Raw genomic sequence first — 9,847 nt, 5'->3', positions numbered from 1 at the left:
GAAGGTGTGGTGTGAGCGATGGCTTCTCAGCCTAGCGTGGAAGAGACGCTGTCGTTACGACATGGAATCAGCTGTGTTTCTGAGAATGGAGTTAAGGTGGAGGAGGTTCTGCTCGCGGTCGGTGAACAGGTAGGAGCTGAATTTATAATTCCGCTTCCAGAATGAACAAAGCTGTGGTTGTGTTCATGAAAAGAGCAAATTTGGTGGTTGGCTCATTGCTAGTGGAATATTTGTAAGGGGTGTGTGTGTGTTCGACCAGGGTGGTAGTCGCAAACTTTCCTTATTACGGATGATCATATCAGGAAAGAGCTGAGTCGTTTTGGTAAGTTTGCTAGCGGTTTTCGTGTACTGTCAGCAGGCTTTCAGGCAGATGCCGTTAAGCATGTTTTTTCGTTCTGGCGGCAAGTGTTCATGTTTCTGAATAACAATGAGCAACAGCTAAATGTGCATTTTGAAGTGGTGCACGGGGAGGGGCCCTACGCAGGGTTTGCCAGCACAGATAATCTACTGTGTTTTGAGTGGGGATTTTGGGCATAAGAGCTTTGCGTGCCCACATAAAGGCCGTAGACAAGGTGAGGCTATAAGTGCCAGTGGGGGAAATCAAGGTCAACGTCAAGGGTGCAATGAGACGCCGGCAGCAGAGGCTGGGCCAAGTCATGCCAGTGATGGTGGTGGAGATGAGCCTGAGCCTAGTCAGGCTACAGATGGTGGTGGAGATGAGCCTGAGCCTAGGCCTAGTCATGCTACGCATGGGGGTGTAGATGAGGCTGGGCCTAGTCATGCTATGCATGGGGGTGTAGATGAGGCTGGGCCTAGTCATGCTATGCATGGGGGTGTAGATGAGGCTGGGCCTAGTCGTGCTATGCATGGGGGTGTAGATGAGGCTGGGCCTAGTCATGCTATGCATGGGGGTGTAGATGAGGCTGGGCCTAGTCATGTTATGCATGGGGGTGTAGATGAGGCTGGGCCTAGTCGTGCTATGCATGGAGTTGTAGATGAGGCTGGGCCTAGTCATGCTATGCATGGGGTTGTAGATGAGGCTGGGCCTAGTCGTGCTATGCATGGGGGTGTAGATGAGGCTGGGCCTAGTCATGCTATGCATGGGGGTGTAGATGAGGCTGGGCCTAGTCATGCTATGCATGGGGGTGTAGATGAGGCTGGGCCTCATCGTGCTATGCATGGGGTTGTAGATGAGGCTGGGCCTAGTCGTGCTATGCATGGGGTTGTAGATGAGGCTGGGCCTAGTCATGCTATGCATGGGGGTGTAGATGAGGCTGGGCCTAGTCATGCTATGCATGGGGGTGTAGATGAGGCTGGGCCTAGTCATGCTATGCATGGGGGTGTAGATGAGGCTGGGCCTAGTCATGCTATGCATGGGGGTGTAGATGAGGCTGGGCCTAGTCATGCTATGCATGGGGGTGTAGATGAGGCTGGGCCTAGTCATGCTATGCATGGGGGTGTAGATGAGGCTGGGCCTAGTCATGCTATGCAGATCTCAGGTCTTGTTTGCAGAACTCCCTAAACTCTCTGGCACAGAGGGATGAAATGGGCATTCCTCTGCTGTCCCATGAACTGGCAAAGGCCGTAACCCAGATGTGCCCCAGCCGTACACCGGGGGTCGATGGACTCCCAGTGGAGTTAATAAAAAATTGGGTGAATAATTGGACTGGACTTCTTTTGCGTGTTGCGTGAATACCGATGAGCTGCCGTCGGTCGGCTCTGACTCTCCTGCCTAAAAAAGGGGACTTGTGTGAACTTAAGAACTGGAGGCCTGTGGCATTGCTCTGTGCGGACTACAAGATATTTGCCAAAGGCCTCTCTAACAGACTGAAGTCCCATCTGGACTCTACAGTACACGGGGACCAAACATATTGTGTACCGGGACGCTCAATCAAGGACAACTTGTTCTTAATCAGGTACATGTTGGACTGTTCGAGAGGTTCAAATGTGAACTTTGGACTGGTCTCTTTAGACCAAGAGAAGGCTTTTGATAGAGTGGACCATGAGTATCTGTTTAATGTGATGTCTGTTTTTGGGTTTGGGGAAAGGTTTTTGACCTGTGTGAAGATGTTGTATTCTGGGGCGTCATGTATGATCAAGGTGGGCTCAGTAGGCCAGTCTGGGTGAGACAGGGCATTTGACAAGGATGCCCTCTATCGGGGCAGTTATATACACTAGCCATTGAGCCTTTTTTGGAGACTGCAGGGGGTGTGCTGGACAGGCATAGCAGTGTCAGCCTAAGCAGATGACGTTTCTGTGATGGTCAAGATATGCAGGCACTAGAGACTAGTCTGAAGCTCTACGATAGAGCTTCGTCAGCTAGGGTAAACTGGGAAGAGCAAAACTCTTACATGGGGCATAGGGTGGATAGGGCCCTTCTGCTTCCAGGGGGTTTGCAGTGGGGTTGTGAATGGCTTAACATGTTGGGGGTGTACCTGGGGTCAGGAAGAACTGGGAGGGGCTGTCACAGGAAGTGGTGCTAAGACTGGCCAGGTGGAGGTGGCTCCTGTCCCAAGTGTCATATAGAGGGAGGGTGCTGATAATCAACAACCTGGTGGCATAAACTGGCTGACCTCAACTCCCTTGCTGGTCTGCTTGCAGACCTGCAACGCAAGCTGGTGGACTTTTTCTGGTCGGGCCATCACTGGCTGAGGGTGGCATTGCTGTACATGTCCGTCCACGAATGAGTACAGTGCCTGGTGGAAATGGAGAGCAGGGTGGCTGCTTTCCGACTAAAGGCGGTGCAGAGACTGCTGTACCATACTGATGTCGGCTGGAGGGAAGCATCATGCGCTCTGCTGAGGAGAGCTGGCAGATTAGGGTTGGACCGGCAGCTGTTCCTCATGAAGCTGGAGAGGCTGAGTACAGCAGGTCTCTCAAACTTTTACTCAGAAGTGCTGAGGGCCTGGCAGCTGCTAAGACCCACACAAGAAGGGGGTGTGGAGCCTGGGCTGTGGGAGGAGCTTATTTTCCACAACCCAGCCATCTCTTTGAGATCAGTTCAGTCAGCCACCCTGCAGAGGCAACTGATGGCAGCGGGTTTACTAAGACATGAGACTGCTGGGAGAGGAGGGGTGGAAAACCCAGGAAGTCCTGGCACAACAAACAGGAATAACATCTCTTAGGCTGCTGGAGAGATTCCTGGAGGAGGTCCAGGAGGCACTGTCTGAGCCGGTAAGTGGGGTGTTTGAGCGGCCAAAGGGGGAGTGGCCACCAATGTTTCCGCTACTGCAGGTGACGGCAGAGACTGGAGACTGGCAAGGGGGTCTGGAGGACTTGTTAGATTTTAACACTCCGAACCTGGGGAAGTTTGAAGGGATGGGAGGTAAAGCCCACTACAACCTCTTGTCACGAACCGTCTCAAAGTTCTTAACAAAAAGGGAGACAACGTGGAGATAAGGAATAACAAAATATATTTATTAACTAAAGTAAACTAAATACAATTAACAATGGTGTGTGTAGTCAGTAATCAGTAGTGTAAGTGAGTGTTTTGCATGCCTAAATGTGATAATGAGGGGTGTTGAAAGGTGCCAACGCAAACAAACAAAACAGCCACAAAAATTCCACAACCAAAATCCATCAGTGTGTCTGCATGGAGAGAGTCTCTTCAATGATTGTGGAATTTATCCCGGGACACACCCGAGCCCAGGTGTGTCCCATTTCGCTGACGACCCTCCCGGCTCTGCCCACCGATCCTATTAAGGAAAACAAGAGCAAAGAGACAGAATACGGCAGACAGAGTGGGAGGGTCATCACACTCTCCATTAAGGTTAGGAACATTAGGAGCCTAACAGGAGTGAAGGCACATCAGTGACAGGGGGTATGGGGGGCGGAGAGTATGGTGGGTTTTAGGTGGAGGGGGCTCCTCAAGCCCCCAGTACCAAAGAGGTCAGGGGACCTCCAGTGGAGGGTTCTTCATGGAGCCCTGGCCACTAACAGCTGGTTGGTACGGGTTGAACCGGGAATCGGGCAGGGGTGTCTTTTCTGTGTTATGAGAGAAACTGTGATTCATGTCTTTTCTGTGTGCGCCAGGTTAATGCCTTTAATGTCTCTGTTGGAATGCCTGTGTGAGAGGTTGGGAGTGGTTTTTACTGTTGGGATGTTTATAATGGGATGCAGGTATTCAAATAAAGAGAAGGCCAAATCTGTTTGGTTAAATGTCCTGGTTGCTCAGGCAAAGTTGGCTATTTGGCTAACAAGGAGGAACAGGGTCAAAGGTGGGGGGGATAACAGACCGCCTTAGGGTGGAATTTGAGTTCTATAAAATGCGTGGATGTTCCAGGAGAGGGGGGTAGATATACGGTTGTAGAAGTGGTGAGGTTTTGGTTATTGTGATGTGTGGTGTTTTGTATAGTGGGGTAGAGGGCAAGGTGAGTATGGTACATGCATGCTGTACAGTACAGGATATTCTTAGGTGTTTTCTTTTAAGGTGGGGGGGGTTTAATGAAATTATAATGTTTCATCTCACTCACTCACGAGAGAGACCTGTCCTTTCCAACCTTTCCCTTTCCATCCCTGTGCGGGTTCCAGTTCCTGTCTGTATAAGGCGTTTGGTCTGGTAGAACAGGGCTTCTCAACCTCGGTCCTGGCCCCTCCCCCTGGGTGCACGTTTTGCTTTTTGCCACACAGCTGATTCAAATAACCAACTCATCATCAAGTTTTGATGATTTAAATCAGCTGTCTAGTGCTAGAGCAAAAAACTAACTGTGCACCTAGGAGGAGGGGCCAGGACTGAAGGTGAGAACCCCTGTGCACCCAAGAAGAGGAACCAGGACTGAAGGTGAGAACCACTGTGCACCCAGGAAGAGGAACCAGGACTGAAGGTGAGAACCCCTGTGCACCCAGGAAGAGGAACCAGGACTGAGGCTGAGAACCCCTGTGCACCCAGGAAGAGGAACCAGGACTGAGGGTGAGAACCCCTGTGCACCCAGGAAGAGGAACCAGGACTGAGGCTGAGAACCCCTGTGCACTCAGGAAGAGGAACCAGGACTGAGGCTGAGAACCCCTGTGCACCCAGGAAGAGGAACCAGGACTGAGGCTGAGAACCCCTGTGTACCCAGGAAGAGGAACCAGGACTGAGGGTGAGAACCCCTGTGCACCCAGGAAGAGGAACCAGGACTGAGGCTGAGAACCCCTGTGCACCCAGGAAGAGGAACCAGGACTGAGGTTGAGAACCCCTGTGCACCCAGGAAGAGGAACCAGGACTGAGGCTGAGAACCCCTGTGCACTCAGGAAGAGGAACCAGGACTGAGGCTGAGAACCCCTGTGCACCCAGGAAGAGGAACCAGGACTGAGGCTGAGAACCCCTGTGCACCCAGGAAGAGGAACCAGGACTGAGGCTGAGAACCCCTGTGCACCCAGGAAGAGGAACCAGGACTGAGGCTGAGAACCCTGTGCACCCAGGAAGAGGAACCAGGACTGAGGCTGAGAACCCCTGTGCACCCAGGAAGAGGAACCAGGACTGAGGTTGAGAACCCCTGTGCACCCAGGAAGAGGAACCAGGACTGAGGCTGAGAACCCCTGTGCACCCAGGAAGAGGAACCAGGACTGAGGCTGAGAACCCCTGTGCACCCAGGAAGAGGAACCAGGACTGAGGGTGAGAACCCCTGTGCACCCAGGAAGAGGAACCAGGACTGAGGCTGAGAACCCCTGTGCACCCAGGAAGAGGAACCAGGACTGAGGTTGAGAACCCCTGTGCACCCAGGAAGAGGAACCAGGACTGAGGCTGAGAACCCCTGTGCACCCAGGAAGAGGAACCAGGACTGAGGCTGAGAACCCCTGTGCACTCAGGAAGAGGAACCAGGACTGAGGCTGAGAACCCCTGTGCACCCAGGAAGAGGAACCAGGACTGAGGCTGAGAACCCCTGTGCACCCAGGAAGAGGAACCAGGACTGAGGTTGAGAACCCCTGTGCACCCAGGAAGAGGAACCAGGACTGAGGCTGAGAACCCCTGTGCACCCAGGAAGAGGAACCAGGACTGAGGTTGAGAACCCCTGTGCACCCAGGAAGAGGAACCAGGACTGAGGCTGAGAACCCCTGTGTACCCAGGAGGAGGAACCAGGACTGAGGGTTAGAACCCCTGTGTACCCAGGAAGAGGAACCAGGACTGAGGGTGAGAACCCCTGTGCACCCAGGAAGAGGAACCAGGACTGAGGCTGAGAACCCCTGTGTACCCAGGAAGAGGAACCAGGACTGAGGTTGAGAACCCCTGTGCACCCAGGAAGAGGAACCAGGACTGAGGCTGAGAACCCCTGTGCACCCAGGAAGAGGAACCAGGACTGAGGCTGAGAACCCCTGTGCACCCAGGAAGAGGAACCAGGACTGAGGTTGAGAACCCCTGTGTACCCAGGAAGAGGAACCAGGACTGAGGCTGAGAACCCCTGTGCACCCAGGAAGAGGAACCAGGACTGAGGTTGAGAACCCCTGTGCACCCAGGAAGAGGAACCAGGACTGAGGCTGAGAACCCCTGTGTACACAGGAAGAGGAACCAGGACTGAGGTTGATAACCCCTGTGCACCCAGGAAGAGGAACCAGGACTGAGGCTGAGATCCCCTGTGTACCCAGGAAGAGGAACCAGGACTGAGGGTTAGAACCCCTGTGTACCCAGGAAGAGGAACCAGGACTGAGGCTGAGAACCCCTGTGCACCCAGGAAGAGGAACCAGGACTGAGGGTGAGAACCCCTGTGTACCCAGGAAGAGGAACCAGGACTGAGGGTGAGAACCCCTGTGCACCCAGGAAGAGGAACCAGGACTGAGGGTTAGAACCCCTGTGTACCCAGGAAGAGGAACCAGGACTGAGGCTGAGAACCCCTGTGCACCCAGGAAGAGGAACCAGGACTGAGGGTTAGAACCCCTGTGCACCCAGAAAGAGGAACCAGGACTGAGGGTTAGAACCCCTGTGCACTCAGGAAGAGGAACCAGGACTGAGGCTGAGAACCCCTGTGCACCCAGGAAGAGGAACCAGGACTGAGGCTGAGAACCCCTGTGCACCCAGGAAGAGGAACCAGGACTGAGGCTGAGAACCCCTGTGCACCCAGGAAGAGGAACCAGGACTGAGGCTGAGAACCCCTGTGCACCCAGGAAGAGGAACCAGGACTGAGGGTGAGAACCCCTGTGCACCCAGGAAGAGGAACCAGGACTGAGGGTGAGAACCCCTGTGCACCCAGGAAGAGGAACCAGGACTGAGGTTGAGAACTCCTGTGGTAGAAGAGGGTGTTGTTTACTCACAAGAGACACTTCACATGAAAGAGGTTCCATTGATTTTCTGCCGGCAGAACCATGTCCAATGAATGCAGAGATTGGTCAATTCAATGGTTACGGCTCACTGCCTCATTAACATACACTCACACGCAGGTATACACAGACACCTGCATATTCTCACAGAATTCATAGGTATACATTACAAAGAATAACTCAAATGAAACAAGCATTTATAAACTGACATACAACTCTCTCCCAATTTGTAAGTCGCTCTGGATAAGAGCGTCTGCTAAATGACTTAAATGTAAATGTAAATGTCTCTCCTGTTCATGCCACATAAGCATAGCATAAACAGCTCTGTTTGTGCATGAATTTGTGTACTGTGTTTGTGTGGGTATGTTTGTGTGTTGGTGTGACGTGTTCAGTGTTCATGTTTGTGTTCAATGTACCCAGTAGTAAACAGTGGGCTCGGCCTGCTTTACAACCATCCCATAACCTCCCATACCCTCCAATACCCTCCAATAACCTCCCACTAATAGAACAGACACAGCTTCTAGCCTGTTAACCATCTCTCTCTTTCTACCTCCATCCTTCTGTCTCCCGTGCTATCCTCTTACATGTCTCTCATATTCTGTCTAAAATGCTTCTTCCTCTCTACCTCCCTCTGCTATACCTCCCTCCCTCTTCTATACCTCCCTCCCTCCCTCTTCTATACCTCTCTCCCTCCCTCCCTCCACTATACCTCCCCCTCTTCTATACCTCCCTCCCTCCCTCCTCTATACCTCCCTCCCTCCCTCCACTATACCTCCCACCTCTATCCCTCCCTCCACTATACCTCCATCCTCTAAAACTCCAAACCTCCCTCTATACCTCCCACCCTCCACTATAGTCCCTCCTCTATAACTCCCTACCTCACTTTTTACCTCCCTCCTCTATAACTCCCTACCTCCCTCTATACCTCCCTCCTCTAACTCCCTCCTCTATACCTCCCTCCCTCCCTCCACTATATCTCCCTCCTCTATATCTCCCTCCCTCTATACATCCCTCCCTCCACTATAGTCCCTCTAAAACTCCCTACCTCCCTCCCTCCTTCCACTATATCTCCCTACCTCCCTCCCTCCCTCCCTCCACTATACCTCCCTCTAACTCCCTTCTCTATAACACACTCTCTCCACTATACCTCCTTCCTCTAACTCCCTCCTCTATAACTCCCTACCTCACTCTATACCTCCCTCCTCTATAACTCCCTACCTCCCTCTATACCTCCCTCCTCTAACTCCCTCCTCTATAACTCCCTACCTCCCTCCACTATAACTCCCTCCTCTAAAACTCCCTACCTCCCTCTATACCTCCCTTCCTCCTCTAACTCCCTCCTCTATAACTCCATACCTCCCTCTATACCTCCCTCCCCCTCCCCCCACTATACCTCCCTCCTCTATATCTCCCTACCTCCCTCTATACCTCCCTCAATACCTCCCTCCCTCCACTATACCTCCATCCCTCCACTATACCTCCCTCAAACTCCCTCCTTTATATCTCCCTACCTCCCTCCCTCCCTCCTCTAACTCCCTCCTCTATAACTCCCTACCTCCCTCTATACCTCCCTCCCTTCCTCCACTATACCTCCCTCCTCTATACCTCCCTCCCTCCTCTAACTCCCTCCTCTATACCTCCCTCCCTCCCTCCCTCCCTCCCTCCACTATAACTCCCTCCTCTATACCTCCCTACCTCCCTCTAAACCTTCCTCCCTCCCTCCACGATACCTCCCTACCTCCCTCCCTCCCTCCCTCCACTATAACTCCCTCCTCTATAACTCCCTACCTCCCTCTATACCTCCCTCCTCTAACTCCCTCCTCTATAACTCCCTCCTCTATAACTCTCTACCTCCCTCTATACCACCCTCCTCTATAACTCCCTCCTCTATAACTCCCTCCTCTATAACTCTCTACCTCCCTCTATACCACCCTACTCTAACTCCCTCCTCTATAACTCCCTCCTCTATAACTCCCTCCTCTATAACTCCCTCCTCTAACTCCCTCCTCTATAACTCTCTACCTCCCTCTATACCACCCTCCCTTTACTACCTTCCTCCTCTATAACTCCCTCCTCTATAACTCCCTCCTCTATAACTCTCTACCTCCCTCTATACCACCCTCCTCTATAACTCCCTCCTCTATAACTCCCTCCTCTATAACTCTCTACCTCCCTCTATACCACCCTACTCTAACTCCCTCCTCTATAACTCCCTCCTCTATAACTCCCTCCTCTATAACTCCCTCCTCTATAACGCTCTACCTCCCTCTATACCACCCTCCCTTTACTACTTTCCTCCTCTAACTCCCTCCTCTATAACTCCCTCCTCTAACTCCCTCCTCTATAACTCCCTCCTCTATAACTCCCTCCTCTATAACTCTCTACCTCCCTCTATACCACCCTCCCTTTACTACCTTCCTCCTCTATAACTCCCTCCTCTAACTCCCTCCTCTAACTCCCTCCTCTAACTCCCTCCTCTAACTCCCTCCTCTATAACTCCCTCCTCTAACTCCCTCCTCTAACTCCCTCCTCTAACTCCCTCCTCTAACTCCCTCCTCTAACTCCCTCCTCTATAACTCCCTCCTCTATAACTCTCTACCTCCCTCTATACCAC

At 52.4% G+C, this 9,847-nt stretch overlaps 1 protein-coding gene and 1 long non-coding RNA gene across 13 annotated transcripts in view; one reads left to right on the top strand and one right to left on the bottom strand.

The window, feature by feature from the left end:
- LOC118370769 (ankyrin repeat and sterile alpha motif domain-containing protein 1B-like) overlaps positions 1-9,847 on the bottom strand; it is a 495,760-nt gene that overhangs the window by 407,744 nt on the left and 78,169 nt on the right.
- Positions 5,690-7,235, top strand: LOC127914658 (uncharacterized). 12 transcript variants are annotated; one of them, XR_008089263.1, is made up of 4 exons: positions 5,690-5,982; positions 6,155-6,326; positions 6,370-6,498; positions 6,757-6,856. It is a non-coding gene; the product is annotated as an uncharacterized LOC127914658 (long non-coding RNA). The 12 variants fall into 12 exon arrangements; XR_008089266.1 differs by having other exon boundaries at positions 6,155-6,197; positions 6,284-6,412; positions 6,499-6,790; XR_008089260.1 differs by having other exon boundaries at positions 6,370-6,412; positions 6,499-6,790.

Source organism: Oncorhynchus keta, chromosome 33, assembly GCF_023373465.1.
Source record: "Oncorhynchus keta strain PuntledgeMale-10-30-2019 chromosome 33, Oket_V2, whole genome shotgun sequence".
Classification (NCBI taxonomy): domain Eukaryota; kingdom Metazoa; phylum Chordata; class Actinopteri; order Salmoniformes; family Salmonidae; genus Oncorhynchus; species Oncorhynchus keta.
This window is presented reverse-complemented; position numbering and strand designations above follow the sequence as displayed.